At 40.4% G+C, this 18,199-nt stretch overlaps 1 long non-coding RNA gene across 1 annotated transcript in view; it reads right to left on the minus strand.

Annotated features, from left to right (window-relative positions):
• Positions 1-18,199, minus strand: part of LOC121528021 — a 153,831-nt gene that overhangs the window by 24,134 nt on the left and 111,498 nt on the right. The window contains exon 3 of the long non-coding RNA XR_005993469.1: positions 333-411. This is a non-coding gene — a long non-coding RNA (uncharacterized LOC121528021). The remainder of the gene's footprint in view (positions 1-332; positions 412-18,199) is intronic.

Genomic DNA, 18,199 nt, shown 5'->3' on the forward strand with positions numbered 1-18,199 from the left:
AAACCTTAAATTTTTCATAACAGGATTACAGAAAGGGATGGGAAAATGTCGCCCACGTATCCGGCGGAAATTGCATCCTTATAATACCTGTGGAAACTCATCAGTGGGATAAAGTGAAGCTTCCTGGTAGTGAGCTAGAGAGCTGTGAGTGTCAGAGGAGGGACCACAGAAAGGGGGAGCTGCTTATGTGAAAAATGACTGTGCACAATTAGAAGAGAATAAAGGAAGATGAGATAATAAATCACAACACAAATGGAGTCGACTGCTGAGTCTGTGATGTGAACACGCGTAGAATAAACACACATGTTCTTAACCGGCTGAACGTAACCTACCAGTCATGCCGCATGTGTCTGTGCGCCGTTAATGATTTCCCCAGGCCTCCTGCGTTGTGTGGTCCGCCTTGTCTCCGCCCTGGAAGAAATAAAAAGCGGATTGTTAGGGTGGGTGAGCAGCTGAGAAAGAAGGCGGAGGGGGAGAGGGAGAAGGAAGGGAGGGGATATAGCATATAGAAAACAAACAAGGCCGTACAGTACAAAGGCCAGCGAGAACGCCCCTCCCTCTGTCTCCCCTCTGAAATCCCCCTTATCCTTCTGTCCTCTCCTCTCTCACTCGCTCTCCTCTGTTGACTTCTTTCTCTTCATCTCTCTCACCCCCTTTTCTTCCCTGTTTCTGTGCTCTCCTTTCTCTCTGTTTTCCCTCTTCCTTTTCCTCCCCATCTCCATCTATTTCTCGCCCCCCTTTCTGGGAAAGTCTGGCTCTGGCCTCAGAAGCCTCGGCCTGTTTACCTCACAGACGGACATGAAAGGCAAACATTTATCTATGGGCCTGGGTCACAGTCATGCTATAATGGGCGCAGATACATCCTCCTACAGCTAGCAGTACTGGTTTTAATGTCAGCACTGGAACTGGAGACCTTGACAGACATCAGTGAGAGGTTAGCATGCATGCTATGAACCTGGTGACTTTGATGTTTGATAGAATGTCAACTTACATAAGAAGGCAGCACTCAGGTACTGTGAAAAGTCAGATTCCTACAGGGTTAGAGGAATTGAAAAGTCTTATTTTCCTTTTTTCTGGCAAAACATGGAGTTAAGGATGGAGCTTGAGCCACAAGATGGTTATCTGAGCTTATTCATTAGAATAAAAAAGGTCATAACCTGATTGTTTCTCATAAGGCTGCCAAATCTTCAATATTTAAATACGTTTTGATACAAAGTTTCAAAGATACAGTCATATTTCTAACCAAAAATTAACTGAAGAGGATTATAAGCATTCATACAGATGAAGTAATATGAAAAAGGGCTTATCCTGTCATCAGAATTCGATTATTTTTCAGCTTTTGCCTTTATTTTGAAAGGACAGCTGAGAGACACTATCCTGACATGCCAGATGGATTGGTTTCACTCATCCATCTGGAAAAGCTTTGATAGGAAATGTTTGAGAAAAGGCAGAGGCTTTGAAAAAAACTCAGAGTGTGATTGGAAGAACGTTCTGTCTGTCACATCTATACGGGCCAATCAGAGCAACAAAACACGTGACATAGCCGCTGTCGAGCTGCGTGTGCGCAGCTACTGAGGAATAACACAAAACATGGTGACTTTAGACATGTAAGTACTCAACTTTTGCAGTTTTTGAAAAGAAATCAAGTCACTGCTGTTCTTTGTTCTTCTTTTAATGAAGAAATGTTGTCAAGTTCTGATAAAACTGGTGCTTTAGCAGCATCCACGCTAAGCTCTTCCTCCATAACTGCACCAGCTCTTGCTGCTGCTTGTTTACGTCACGACTCTGTTGAGCCTGAAAGTACCGCCCCTCGTCGCTGATTGGTCCTGTCACTTTCTAACCGGGCCCAAACGGTTCAGATGGGTGCTTTGCAAGATGAAGTCACCAGTGAGAAACAAGGAAATGGGCGTATCCATCTGCTTTGCAAGGTTAGAGAGACAGGAAATATGGGTAAAAAGAGAAGGGGAGACCCAACATCACCAGGACTAGGGTCCGAACCTGTGGCCAGTATATCAAGGGCTGCAGCCTCTGCAGGGACGCCCACCATTTGTGCCATTTTGACTTTTTCTGGCTGTAATTTTTTATAAACTTCAGATGCAGTTATTATTTCTTTAATTAGTGTTTAACTGTAAAAAGAAAATTCCCCCTGGAGCATCAATAGTATAGGGTCTTTTTAACATAATGCATACAGAGTGCCAGTAGCTTCTGGTTAGTCTTCATTGGTTATGACATTATGGCTGCCAAACAAATCCACTATGGAGAAAACGACTTGGACTCTGACCTCTGGAATCACAGCTTCATACTGGGCGGCATGAACCATTTTTTTTTCTATAGCTGTGAAACAGTTTTAAATGTCATATGATTTTTACTTCACAATGAAGCAGACATTCTGGTATTATTGCAATCCTTTTTCATGTCACTCCCAGTGGACCTGAAATATTTAAATAACCATGTGTGGTTTTAGGGGGAGTTACATCAGAGTGCATTTTTTAGCATGCAAGAAATTCCTCCCAGCTCCTCTTAGCAGCATCTATAAATTCAATGTTGGTGCCACGGGTTACACTGAACAAGATTCGACAGCTCTATTTTTAACTAATGCGTATTAACATTCACATACTGTAACTTACAAACACTCCTACAGCCATTTTGGAGCACCGATACACTTCTTTTCCGAAGATGCATCAAGCAGACACCTACCAAGAAGCTCTTTTACCTCGCTAAGCAAACTCTGCTGGATTTAGCTACGCATAAATGCAATCAGTGCATTTACTATAAGGTCTTGTAATTTCATAAAACACCAGTAATGCTCCCTGCAAAATGTACGTGCAACAAAAGAGCTGATTTGACCTTTTTGCATACATTTCAGGATAAAATCATCATGTTTGGCATTGAAAAAAATGCAGTTTCTAACATTACATATGATGTGATTTTTGAGCTTTATCAACATATGCTTCACTTACTGTATTTTTCTCAGCAGTGGAGCCGAAATATATAAACAGATTATGACTTTAAGTGAACTAAAGCCTGAAAACACAAACTGACAAAGACCTAACTACTGTTAAAAAACCTAAGTGACTTCGGCAACAGGAGGAAATTCAGCTGAGTTCAGCTTCATGCAAAGGAGCAGTGATTCAGTGCAATGATAATCAACTGAGGAGCTGATATGTCAACACATGTTGTTCTGCATCAACACACCTTTCGTCTTAAGATCCCATCTTTCACATCCTATTAATCACACGATCAAAACCTGACAGGGCTTTTAATAGCATTTCATTGCTCCTGTGTTATTTGCTTATTTCAATAATTGCAACTTCATATTGTGAAATGACACTGTAATGGCAAAGTTAATGTGAGCTTTTATAGGCAATTTATCCCTGCTGCACTTCATTATGGCTGTCTCGATGGATTCGAGCGATAACACACAACACAACGAGGGCTGAAACGGTAAAAAGAAACAGACGAAAGAAACAAGAATGTAACAAAGAGAAATATCCAGAAACGGTTTGGAAATCTGGGAAAGTGAGAAGCAGAGCAAATGGCTTCAACTTTAAAGTGCTTCGACACAGGAAGAGAGAGAAGGGAAGCTGTTAATGTCTTCATGGTCCCATCGGACAGAATGTGCTGCAAGCTATGCATGTGCATGAGCATATGTGTGAGTGTGCCAGACCTTCTATATATGGAGGCGTGTGTGTGTGTTGTGAAATGAGGAAGTGTCTGTATCTCATGTTGCAGCCATGTGTGTTTAAATACAGGTAAGTCATGTATGTTACATTTTTCAGTGTGAATAAGAAGGGCAGAATAAGAAGAAAAAATAGGGGGGCGGGTTTATCTGCAGATAATCATCATCTAAGGGATCAGTCAGGACTGACAGTATTTGGTGTTTTGGTTTCATGGTTGGTCCATCTACTTAGCCTTGTAGGGCACTGACAAGTCCTATAGATGGCAGTATAGCCTGACAAAAACAGCACAAAAGTCATCCTCATTCAGTCAACATTATGCTTCTACTGACTTTGTTCAACAGAACAATGCTACAAGTTTAAAGCAGTAATGATGACAAAATTACACAGTGTCCATCTTTTTCAACCTCTGATCGAGCCGTTAGTGTGGTGGGCAAAGTTAAATACACTATATTGCCAAAAGTATTCGCTCACCTGCCTTGACTCGCATATGAACTTAAAGTGATTCTTAATCCATAGGGTTTAATATGACATTGGTCCATCCTTTGCAGCTGTAACAGCTTCAACTCCTCTGAGAAAGCCCCCCACAAGGTTTAGTGCGTTTATGAGAATTTTTGACCATTCTTCCAAAAGCGCATTGGTGAGGTCACACTGATGTTGGACGAGAAGGCCTGGCTCTCAGTCTCTGCTCTAATTCATCCCAAAGGTGTTCTATCAGGTTGAGGTCAGGACTCTGTGCAGGCCAGTCAAGTTCATCCACACCAGACTCTCTCATCCATGTCTTTATGGACCTTGCTTTGTGCACTGGTGCACAGTCATGTTGGAACAGGAAGGGACCATCCCCAAACTGTTCCCACAAAGTTGGGAGCATGGAAATGTCTAAAATCTCTTGGTATGCTGAAGCATTCAGAGTTCCTTACAATGAAACTAAGGGGCCAAGCCCAGCTCCTGAAAAACAACCCCACACCATAATCCCCCCCTCCACCAAACTTTACACTTGGCACAATGCAGTCAGACATGTACCGTTCTCCTGGCAACCACCAAACCCAGACTCGTCCATGAGATTGCCAGATGGAGAAGCGCAATTCATTACTCCAGAGAAGGCATCTCCACTGCTCTAGAGTCCAGTGGCAGTGTGCTTTACACCACTGCATCTGAAGCATTGCATTGCACTTGGTGATGTATGGCTTGGATGCAGCTGTTCGGCCATGGAAACCCATTCCATGAAGCTCTCTATGTATTGTTCTTGGGCTAATCTGAAGGCCACATGAAGTTTGGAGGTCTGTAGCGACTGACTCTGCAGAAAGTTGCCAACCTCTTCGCACTATGCGCCTCAGCATCTGCTGACCCCGCTCTGTCATTTTACATGGCCTACCACTTCGTGGATGAGTTGCTGTCGTTCCCAATTGCTTGCACTTTGTTATAATACCACTGACAGTTAACTGTGGAATATTCAGGAGCGAGGAAATTTCACGGCTGATCTTGCTGCACGTGTTAAGTAATGTTTGCAGGTGTTTCGTGCAGCTGCTTTGACATGCTGCTATTGTTTAGGAGGGGGCGGGGTGGGCGTTTTTGAAGTGAGGCACAAGCTGTGCCACACTTTAGTGAGCCCCTGAACATATTCCTCTGATATACCTTCCTCTTTCTAAAAAACACAGCATTTTCAGTCAAATGTATTCAATTTCCGCGATTTCCACGTTAAACTGTAAATTCTGTTTTTATCGGCCAATTCCACGATTCCGTCAGCGATTCAATTAACATGGTAATCATAGGGCCCTAGGTAGGGTTGCCACAAGCTCCGGGTCAAGCCAGTCCTGAGTTGGGCCCTGAGATGAAGTGCCCTACATGCCTAAAACTTATGAACATGACTGTATATTTCTAGCCTTAAGTAATAAAGCTTTTATGTGAACCTTACTTTCTGTTCCCCTAGAAATAGGAGCCAAAATACACAAACTGAATCTAAGGATCCATCAAAGAAGACTTGAAAGTAGCAATTGTGATGCATAAAGTCTTCATGAGAATAATTCTAAAGTAAAATATCATGAGTGTTCACAACCATACTTCTTTGAGTAACAACATAGCCGTCCCCTGTAGGTCCGATAAAGAATAAAGGATTCAGGCACTGGCTTCAGCTTCTCTTTGAATCCATCAGACTTTATAAAGCTCTTTCAGGAGTCTCTGGTCTATCTATCTGTAAAATAAGTCATGTTTAGAGGCTTCTGCATTTCCTCCATTAGACTCTTCACGCCGCCCACCCCTCCGTCACCCCCCCCTCTGCAGCCTTTCTACAAGAAAATTGATTCTTTATGTTCTGACGGAGGGGAATTCCCTCCATGTGGCATGTGAAATGCAACCCACCCGTGGCTTTTTCATCCCCTTTTCCACACACATACCATCAAATGCATGCTAGGAGTGAGCTGTACGGGTAATTTTCTGTCACAGTGGTTGAAAGTTTAAATCATAGCATCAATATGCGCAGGGATGTGGCACATTTTCGGGATTTTCAAATAAGAAACTTATGGGGAAAGTTTATTCTTCCTGACCATGCTGTGATTGCATCTCACTGCGTTTGTCAGCAGATGGAAAAAAACGTTGTGGCAAGCAGCAGAAAAATAGAGGAAGCTGAGTGACCGACCAACTGCTAAAGCAGCTGATTTAACAAAAAAGAAAATATAATAGTATTGGTTTTGGTATCCACTCGAAGATGCTTGCAAAACATAACAGAGGCATCAATGTAAAACTGCTCAAAAGCTAAAGCTCTGAAGGCAAAATGGAGAAAAGTTTAAACGCCTTTACACAGAAAAAATTGTGAAATCAGAGGAATAAACTTTATTTCCTCATTGTTTCCCAGCCGTTAAATTCTAAGCAACAGATTGACCAGACCATGACTCCACAAATGCCACAGGATTTTACGATGCAGCTGATGCAACTCTTCATTCAGTCTTTGGCAGTGTTACTTTACCCCCTCTCTCTACAGAATGAAGGTGACGACTCTTTTGTGTGTTTTTAGGACTTCAGTATTTTCTCTTAGCATATATAGGTACGAGTATTGTTTAGGAATTTATACAGCTAGTGGTGTTGTCTATCAAATCTGTAAGCTGCTTGCTAACATGGTCACCAGAAAGTAATGCTGAAATGATACTGTCTTTATTTTCCTTCTCTGATATGTTATATATAATGTATTAGATAAATAAACCAGACAAATGCAGTCATTTTTATGTGCATGTATTAAGTTTTATTTGCCATAATATTACAAGGAATTGGGTTTGGCTTAGAGGGTTAGGGTAAAATACCAACTAATTACCAAAAATTATCACCGTATTACCAGGGTTACTCGTTAGGCTTAGAAGGTTATTATGGTAAAATTCCACCTTATTACCAGAGAACTGACACAATATCAGGAGGGTCAGAGTTAGGATTGGGTTTAGTTGGATTAGGTTAAATACCACCTAATAGCAAAAGAATTTCCATAATAGGCTGAGAGTATTGAGGTTAATTACCTCATAATTACCAGAAAACTGCCACAATATTAGGAGGTTAGGTTTAGGCATAGAGGGTTAGGCTAAAATATCACCGAATTACCGGAAAATTGCCATAATTTTACAAGGGTCAGGTGTTGGGCTTAGAGAGTTGGTATCAGGGTAAAATATTACCTAATTACCAGACATTCCCACAATATTACGAGGGTTAGGGTAAAATACCACCTAATTACCAGACATTCCCACAATATTACGAGGGTTAGGGTAAAATACCATCTAATTACCAGACATACCCACAATATTACGAGGGTTAAGGTAAAATACCACCTAATTACCAGACATTCCCACAATATTACGAGGGTTAGGGTAAAATACCATCTAATTACCAGACATTCCCACAATATTACGAGGGTTAGGGTAAAATACCATCTAATTACCGGACATTCCCACAATATTACGAGGGTTAGGGTAAGGCGTTAGCCTTAGAGAGTTAGGGTTAGGGTAAAATACCATCTAATTACCAGAGAAGTGACACAATATTAGGAGGGTTAGGGTTAGAATTAGGATAGAGTGTTAGGGTAAATTACCTCATAATTACCAGAATTGCCATAATATTAGGAGGGTAAAGGTTTGGTTTAGGCATAGAGGGTTAGGGTAAATAACCCCATAATTACCACAAAATTGACACAATATTAGGAGAGTTAAGGTTAGGTTTAGGCATAGAGAGTAAGGGGAAAAATACCACCTAATTACCAGAGAATTGAGACAATATTCGGAGGGTTAGGGTTAGAATTGGGCTTAGAGCGTTAGGGTAAATTACCTCATAATTACCAGAATTGCCACAATAGTAGGAGGGTTAAGGTTAGGTTTAGGCATAGAAGGTTAGGGTAAAATATCACCAAATTACAGGAAAGTTGCCATAATATTACACGGGTTATGGTTTGGCTTAGAGACTTAGGGTGAGGGTAAAATACCACCTAATTACCAGAGAACTGCCACAACACTACAAGGGTTAGGGGTGAGGCTAAGACAATTAGGGTTACGAAAAAATGCCACTTAATTACCAGAGAATTGCCACATGATGAGGGTTGAGCTTAGATGGTTAGCATTAGGATAAATTTCATCTTATTACTAGAAAACATACCACACTGTTATGAGGAATTTATTTATATTTAATGAATTATAATTAGGTAAATACTGTCTGAATATTCACTGATTTCCCTGTTATTGCTTGTAAAATTTCAAGTTCTTATGTAATCACAACCTTATTCTTAAAAAATACTAGATTATTACTCTAACATTGCTATGTAATTACTATTTAATTGGAGCAACTTCAATAATGTGTTGACTTAACTTTTTGAAATAAATTATTGAGGGGGTTTAACTTTAACTGATAATTTTTAAGATGTGCCTTTATCTAATGTGTATGGTTTCTTTCTTTTATTGGAATAATATCAAAGCTGGAGAAATAAAAAAGGAAAAAGAAAATCGAGCATTTTCAGAGGGAAACATCTATATATGGTCAGTTTCAGCTCCAAATAGCTCAGATAGAAGAGACACAACAGCCAAACCCAAAGCTTCCTTATGCTAGAAAACCAACCGATAAGATGTCCACTTCTTCTATAGACCTCATGAGACAGACTGTGGATTAACAGCTAAATGGATTTCGTCTGTGCTTTGTACTCCTGTCTGAAATGAAAAAGGGATATGGGTCAGAAATGTCACAAAGACACTGCATCAACTCACTGAAGACAACATGTAAAGATGGGAGGTCAACTATTTAGCCTCTCTGCTGACAGTCTGTGACAGGGGCCAAGTCCGATCTAACCCCTCCACTCTGCAGAGCAACAGAAGATGATAGATGGCAAAACAGAAGGACAGAGAGTCGAGCTGAGAGCCTGGAGACTGAGCAGCTTTGCTTTGAGTGGAGAGCTCCAGTATCTTGAGAAGAGTGCAAGCTTTAAAGTGAAGTCTCTTCATTTCGCTAACTCCTCTGAGCAACACTATCGCCGCTGCCAGTGCGGCCTCTTCACCATCCTGCCGACATGAATAGCTTCCTTTGTCAGAGTGAAATTCCACTGGCAAGTCTCTAATTAGCTGGAGGGCTCTTCTCTTGAAGACCTGCATGGGTAAAAAAGACAGGGCACAGGGAGAGAGGTAGCTCGCAGTGAGTGGAAACTGGGCAGACAATAAGGAGCCTGAATGGAGAAGCGGTCATATGATGCCCTCCTGCTGGAGACAAGACTAACCAATAGTATAATTTGAGTGTTGGGAAACGAGAGGAGGAAGAGGAGCATTTGTGAGGGGATGAATTTCTCAGTCCCCATGCAGTGTTGGTTTTCACGGCAGGAATCTGACAGGTGGTTAACCAGCACCGGGTTGTCAAAAACCAATATGAATTACCCAGCTGGTGTTTGCATGAAACTGTTGGGGAGCAGCTGACGTATGAAAATGTCAGAAATTTTCTGCCTGTCAACGGCTGCTGATTGGCCGAATGTCTTGAGAATTTTAAGGATTATTGTCAAACTTTTTTTCAGTCTACAAGGGCACAATTTCACCCATGTTGGAGAGCTTATTCTAACCATGCAGGCTTTTCCCTTTTGTACCTTTGCAGAGGGAAATAAAGGGTCCACCATAGGGTTACCTACTGTAAGTCCACTTCCACTGCCATATGCTATAACATTTATATCCTGATCTGATTTACAATGCCATTCCTAGATAGGCATTTATGCATAAGAAGCAGTACTAGTATTAGCATCATGGAAGTCAGTTAGTACATTGCAAGAGGGCCCTTAAATTTGTACTTTTTCTATGCATAATGCTTCTTCCACTGTATTTTCATAGAAAAACATAAGTTTCCCTCCTATCTGTTGATGCTTAAGCCATATAGGGTATAAGTGAATGCAGACTTCTCACATGTGAGTGTTTTATGCTGATCAGTGTCCTATGTCAAGTTAAATTTCAGTAGGGTCAGCTTGGCATCAGATCACATACTGGTGCTATATTTGCACTGACTGGATAGAAATCTTATATACTGTATCAAAGCCTATACTGGTGCACAGTCACATTATGTTCCCAAGTATATGATGAACAATTTTTCACAACTGGTGTCATCAAATTTGCTTTTGTCAGAAAAAAATACCCCAAAACAAACAACTCAGTTAAAAAATGACTTAAGAGGTAGATTTGAGAGGAAGCTTCATGGTATACATCATGTATACCAGGCTGAGCAAGCTCTAAACAGGCAACTTCCTTCTTCCTCTGAACAACGTGACATCAGGAAGTTTGAGTAAACAAAACAAGAGACTGAAGAAACGTGTGAACTTGTGAGGATTGTAAGATTGAAGAGGCTTCTTTAAGATTCTTTCCGTTTCACATAGCTAAGCACATGGCTAAGTTTAAGGTACTGCTAAGGATGAGTCTGGAAGCAAGAGTGAAAGCGAGTTTGCACAGATAGGATAATAGAAGTCCATTATTCAATAATGACAGTGTAAGAGGATGATGGATGGATGGAAGGATGGATGGTTTTGGCAATCCATGAGCTAAAAGAAGACATCCATGAATTGGTGAACTGATGGATGGATGGATGTTTTTGGAAGAATGTACGGATGGTTCACCAATTTGTTTCCATTCATCCATTGGATGTATGGATGGCTGGATGGATGGATGAATGGCTTTATTGGTGGATGGATGTTTTAGGAATGACTGATGTTCCTGGAAGTATAGATACATGGATGCTTTCTATGGATGGATGGATGGATGGATGGATGGATGGATGGACGGACGGAAGAGAATTCAAGTAAATACGGCCCATGGATTGATGGGCAGTCACTGGACGACCAGCGGATTGATCGATTGCCAACAGATCAATGATTTGTGGACTGATTGGAATAAATCCTTGTATTTATGAGTAATTGATGTTTTATGGATTGATGGACCAGGATGAATCTGATTGGTAAATTAAAGTATGGATGGACGGATAGACAGACGGATGGAAATTAAATATGGTCCTTGGAGGATGTGCCATGAACTGATGGGTGGGCTATGGGTTGCCAGTGGATCGATCAATAGAACAATAATTCTGCAGATTGATTGGAAGAAATCCAAGGATTTGTAAGTCATAGATGGATGATAAATGGATGGTTGACAGATGGATGGAGGGGAATGATTTGAAAGCCAGTGGGGTGGATGGATAGATGGCTTGATTGGTGGATGAATGGATAGTTTACAGTGACTGATTATGGAAGGTTGATGAATGGGGGACAAAGAGATGGACTGATGGATGGTTTGTGGAAGAATGGATGAATATAGAATGGATAGATTTAGGACTAGAGGATTGGTGGATTAATGAGCTGATGGCAGACAAGATAATGGAGTCTATGCATGTATGTATTTCATTGCAAAGTATGGATTTATAGATGAATAAAGTGGACTACTGATGATCAATGAAAGGAATTGGTAAATAGAGAAATTCAAGGATGGACAAGGAAGGACTAGTTGCATGCATCTTTGATCTACAGGGAAAACTTGAACCCCTAAGAGTCTGGTACATATCAACTTTCCATCTAATGTACAGACACCCCTAAACAGGATTATCTTATTATCCTATAACTCTTAATCAGCCTGGAGGTGTTCCAGGAAGGACTGAGGGCAAGGCTTTGATAACAGGCATCAAAGGCTGGGTCTCGTGCTTACCATGACTGATTGTCTGATGCCTATCTAACCAAGCCTTTCCTCCAAGACCAAACATCACTGCCACATCTTTACATTTTCAAAGAAAACTGTAAATCCTGCCTTTCAACAGTCTATGATGCTCTTACAATCTCATCGCAAGCCCTTGTTGAGGAGAGTTATAAGATGTCAGTGTTGTACTGTAAGAGACCACATTATGACGTCCATCATTAGCTGGTACAAATCAAAAGGCAGTGCCACTTTTGACACTCAAGCAAAGGCAGGAAAGCCTACGTTTCTCAAGACTTTGATGCTGACTGCAGGGGAGGGATGTTTTGCATGACTTGAGCTTCCACTGCTTCCTTTTTAGTGTCAAAAAATGCCAAATCTAAACCACTGATAGTCCGATCTCACCAGATAAAATACTCACTGTGGGTGTGAGGAAGTCTAAAACAGAAGCAGAGAGAGTCTTCCCACTTCAGAGGGCGTTCAACTGAAAACATCTTGAGGGTAAATTCTGGCAGTGGGCCCCAAGTTCACCGATACACCCCCTCTCTGGTGGCAAACGTAAGGCTTTGAACTGCAGTCTGGGAGGGGGTGTGGGGAATTCACTGGCCTGTCAGAGCAGTGAGTGATGGTGGATGGAAAAAAATCAGATCCTTACTTGCTGTTCTGCCTTCAGGGATATGTGTGTTCTGACGATGCCGACCGAGTCGTGCAATACTAAACATGGTAAGTCATAAAGAGCCTTTTGCTCTGGGGGTTCAAAGTGTCACAGCGTCTTACAAAGGCCTCAATTACACCTGCAATTTCAGCTAACCATCATAATCGACCATAGGATTGGTAGAGAATTCTAGACATGTCTGTTGCCTTAAGAAAAACTTTGATTTTTCTTTAAAATGCAGCTTTTAAACTGAAAAAGTCTCTTAAAGTAGAAGAGATTAACTTGATGGTCGGTTTTGATCAACCAGTAATTCAGTTTGAAAGAGAGGAACTTGTTTTATTTCAGGAAGGATGCTCGCCAAGACTTCACATTGCATCATAGATATTCATGCTGCCTTTTTCTGTGGAAAGGGGCTCGAAACTAACGTGTCGTGGCTTGATCCTCTGCCAATGGCTTTGCAGAGTTCACAGGAAGACAAGGCTCCTTAGTAGAACTTAATTTTTTAATCCAGCTTGTCGCCACCTGCGCGTTCCTGCACTTAAACCCAGGACCACCTCCCTTTGCCCAAATAAGCACTAAATTAGATCTAACAGCCAAAGCCCCTTTTGATCTTCTTTGGAAGAAGAAAGAACACCAACAACCTTCAGGACCCAAAAACACGATGAGAAAATACTGTGAAACAATTGCAGCAATTTATGAGCACCAGTGCCAGCAGCCCGAGGGGACACAAACTCGTCTGGCAAGAGAGCACAAGGAAGACAACAAGAGAGAAATGTGTGTGAAAGTCGCAGTGAGACTGGCTGAAAAGCACCCATTTCTGTTGGCTTGAGGATGGAAGTTTGCAATATGGTTTTTCCCTTTGTTTTTCTGCAGGACTGTATTATGTATCTTGAACTGTAAGCCCCAAAATATATACTCATTATTCATCTTAGCAAAATATTTGCATTTCAAGTTTAAATGTCAGCCATGTCCAGCTAGAAAAAGCCCTGACCAGAGTGCCATAGCTCTTTAAAATTCTAAATGGACTGCACTTATAAAGCACTTTTCTAGTCTTCAATCCACTCAGAGCACTTTTACTTTGCATGTCACATTCCCCCATTAACACATATTCATAAACTGATGGCAGACATTGCTATGCAAAGTGCCAATCTTCCCATCACATTCCAACTTATCACATCACATGCACACACTTTTAGGAGTAATTAGGCTTTAGTTTCTTGTTGAAGGACACTTCAATTTGCACAACGCTGGAGGTAGGGATTGAACCGCCAATGGGCCAAGTATGAGATGACCCCATTTATATGCTTCTGAAAGGGGATGATTGAACTCTGGTTCCATGAGGACCTGGCTCTGGCTTTTAAAACTCAAAAATCAGTCATCTGTGAGCTTATCAGTACCGCTATGAAGACCCAGCTTGGACAAGTCACATTATCAAAGCCCTAAGCTTAACCATTTTGTCAAAGCTTTTTTCTATTTTTTAGGAATATGTGTGCTGCAGTAATGTCAACTGATTTTTCTAAAAAGTTATGGGACAAAATAAAGACAAAAGAAAAATAACAAATAAATCAAAGATTTTTAGGTATGACACACAGTAAAGGACAATAACTCAGGCTTTTTTTTTTTGCACAAACTTGTACTTTGATCTCGTGGGGGCCAAAAGTGAAAAAAATTACTTAGTGACAAATAATCTTCAAAACTGTGCGCTTCTTTGTAATGATTCTATTTGTGCCATTATTCAAAGCAGTTCTTGTCTGCAGTGACACAGAGGGTCACATCACGGGCTCTCTGTCTCTGTTCCTCTCTATTATGAGCTATTCGGGTCGTCCTCTAAGTATAAAGATGTGCACAGTTTGAGAAAGCATAAAGTGACAATGGAAGAGCCTGCTGCTTGGAACACAAAGCTTGTGAGATATAAAAAAATCCATAACTGTCGGACAGTGTTTGCCGCTAGCAGCCTAAACAATCAAAAAATGGATTAATTGGCAAGAAACTTGATGAAATAAAGTTGTTAGGGGTTGAAACTTGGTTTTTACAGGGCAATATATAAAGTAGATATAACAGTTCTGTTTAAAACAAAACTTGGTGCACTGGTACACGTCCTATCCCACTCTTTACCCCTACATTTCCTGTCCTGCTCTGTCCTATAAAAGCAAAAAGACCCCCCATGGGAAAAAAATCTAAAAACAGAGTGAAACAAATCTTGTGTATATGTGGCCAATTAAACAATTTGTCCACAGTAAAAATATCTTTAACCAAATCATTAAAAAAGGTATTGATTGCACTTTCTCTTGCAGCAGATTGTCTTGTTTAAACAGAGGAGCATTGTTGTTGGTTTGATGTTGTCTGTAACTCTTATATTTATATGTATATTTGTCTTGTAAAAAAAAAAAAAAAATCCATTTAAAATATTTTTTGAAAAAAAAAAAAAAAAAAACGTATTGATATTGCAATCAAAAAGGACTTGGATCATTCCAGAGTAACCATGAGCTTGAGAACTTACACCAACATCTAGCCTTGATATCATCAATAAAAAAATAGAGACCCCCATTTCGACTTCAGCACTAAAGCAACTGAAAACACGACAGTAAGTATTTTCACTTCAGCTGCCTTTTATACACTCCTTTTTAATTCTACCAACTTTGAATCCAATAAAACACTTCCTTTGTTTGACAACAAAAACAAACAAACCTCTGTTTAACTTGACTGATAACAGTTGTCACGGTTGGTAGTCCTCACTGAGTAAATTACTGATCAGTCTGAGCTTTATCATGGCATAAATTCCACAGATTTTCACTCCTGTTTTCAATCTTTCAACCTTTCTTTTTCAGTTAGGTACAAGATCTGACAAAAAAAAAAAACTCCTGAAGTCGTTGCAGATGTTTGTGCCTCTCTTGGGAGCACCTTGGTTCAGCTGCAGAACCTTTTCTTCTTGCTGAATAAATGCAGTTGTTTCAAGTAGAAGGTTGTCTTAAATAACCCAAGGCTACTTTAGGTTTGATTTCTAGTTTCTGTCTTGTTTGGAGAGCTGATACAAAACTATAATAAAACACAGGAATCAGAATGGCATCCCAAAATGTACTTTTAAAGAATGGACCAGGATATTTCTACTGTGTTAAACCAAGCTCAATCAATAGAGCTGCTAAGTTATTGATTTTCAAAATCAATCACATTTAATCACATTTGTTTGTAGGTTTAAATTTACTTATTGTTCCTTTAAATACACATTTTAGGTCAAAACTGACAATGTGAAGCAGTTCTTTCCTACTGAAGTCAAAGAGATGTATTTGATTATGCCAACATTTAGACTTATGATATAAATGAGTGCTGCACTGCTACACCAGTGTGGTCTGAAACCTCTGCTTAAAGATGAGAGACAGCTTTATAGGGCTTTTTCTGTCAAATACCACTATTGTGCATTAAATTACATGCAGGAGCGCATGTACAGAATGACTAACCGACATCCAGCAGTTGTTCTTTGTTATGCTTTTACTTTGTACGTTTTTCTGCCTGAAGCTGAGGTCATTTTACCTCCTATTCAATTAAAATGCATTTTATTTCTTATGGAAATAATGAACCTTTAATCAAAAGTAACATTGTTAGCTTAACCACAGGGAAAAAGGAGTTTGCTACAGATTGGAAAACGAATGGAAATAGCTAAAAATAATAGTATTAAAGGAAAATGTTTGATCAAACATGTGGCATGCTACCACTGACTTGTCCACTGTGCTGCTTGCAAGACTTTTTAAAGTGAAATGAGACACTGAAAGGCACAACAGTGTCCTTAAGATGCTAAGGTGACTTGTATACATACAGTTCTGGTATTTTAACTACAGTGTGCATGCAATTCATGCAATTATAACTATTTAATGCATTATTGTCAGACTTCAACCACATTGCAATCAGTGCACTACCCCTGACAGAATAATCAGATGTTCAGCAGAGTTTATTTGGGCAGAGTACACAGGTCAAGAGGTGGAGCAGAGTGGGGTTGAGGCTGAGGCTGCTTGTGTGCATTACAACCTGGTACTTGTAGGCACTGCTGCACAGCTTTTTAATTCTGTAAAGCATGCACTCAGGAATTCATCAGTTCAATTGGTAGTATAAACCATCAAAACTGACTGTGGAGTTACAAAAATGTGGGGAAAATGCTTTTTGAGAGAAAACTTGGTATCTTGGGAAAATTCAAATCACAAGATAGTATCATTGATTACGTATGGATGCTATAAAGGTGCACATTCATACTTGAAAGACAAGCAGAACCTCTCAAGTTAAGCAATAAATGCATTTTCAAACCCTCTTCTTGCAAATAAAATCATTCAGACATTTTACACTATCTTCAGTCTATTCTAAGTTTCTATTTTAGTATTTATTAGTCATTAAAAATGTTTTTTTTTTTCCAAGATTGATGCACATAATGAGGGTAAGATTGGAGTACACTGACATTCAGGTATGAAGCCGTCTACACACATAAAAGCTGCTGCCTTCAACAACAGCCCTTTACTGTGTAACTCAAATTTGTGGTCTGCCCTGCCAGTCAGTGAAGGCATCATCACTGAAGAACCACGACATGATGGGAACTGCATGACACAGAACACACATGTAAGCACTTTTTTAGGGGAATTATGGTTTCCCATATGGAACTGATGTAAGTAAGGGACAAAAAGTTGCCCCTTAATGCTGCTTTAGCTTTAATGTAGTTCAAAACAAAATATGTTCTGGGTTTGGATGCATGCAAAGCTAGGGCTGTAGGTTAAAACATCAGGAAATAATTCTAAAGTCGTGGGCATGGGGTGTAATAGTGAATTAAGCAATTTATCCGCACAAAACACAGATATGTGTGCTTCAAACCTCACACAGCTTTAAGGAAATACATTTTTGGTGATCTCTGTGGTGTTCCTTTGAGGCTGGAGGAGAGGAAAAGTGGTGTTCACAGTGTCACTATCAAGGGCGGCTGTTTGGTCCTGGTGAAAGACCGGACTCAGTATACGACCGGTCGTAAAACGCACAGCACTCAGGAAGAAGATGACTTAAGAGGGATGGAGAGGAGGGTGGCCATAAGGAGAGAAATGAAGAAGATAGAGAGACGCTGAGACCAAAGAGACGAGGGACACAAGGCTTCGTTGATGAGAGGCCGCACAGCTGGATGGTTCAAGGAGACGGAGAGGGGGTGCCGGTAGGGGTGAGAAGGCCACGGAAAACAGCGAGGAGACAATGCGACAGGGCTTGTCAAAATGAAAATTTAGTGTTGGTCAAGCCACAAATAGCCTTGCTGGGTGCCCTCGGCGATGCATGTGCATAAAGACATAAAATATGTGCTGAGGAGGAGTAAAAAGGGACACTAAGGGTGAGGAAAGAGGAAGGAAGCTGCAGCTATAGAAATCCTTATCTGAACATGGCTGTATGTGAGATCGAGGGGATAAAACATCCTTAGGTCTCAAGTTGCAACCATAAACGTTTTTTTACTGTAAGGCAATTGGGACATAAAGTTGTGAGGGTGAAACCAAAGAGGAAGGCGTTAAAAACTGTTATTTTCTGGCATCAGAGGGCTGCGTGTCTGGTTTGCAGAGATAGACTGCAGAGAATCAGGAAAATGAGCCGATGTTTGCAAGATTTGTTTTGTTAAGTATGTGCTATAAATTGCCATTTCTAAGTCCTTTTTACACAACATGATCATTTTGTAAACAAATCACTAAAATGATAAACTGTCA

This window comes from Cheilinus undulatus, linkage group 20 (genome assembly GCF_018320785.1).
Source record: "Cheilinus undulatus linkage group 20, ASM1832078v1, whole genome shotgun sequence".
NCBI lineage: Eukaryota > Metazoa > Chordata > Actinopteri > Labriformes > Labridae > Cheilinus > Cheilinus undulatus.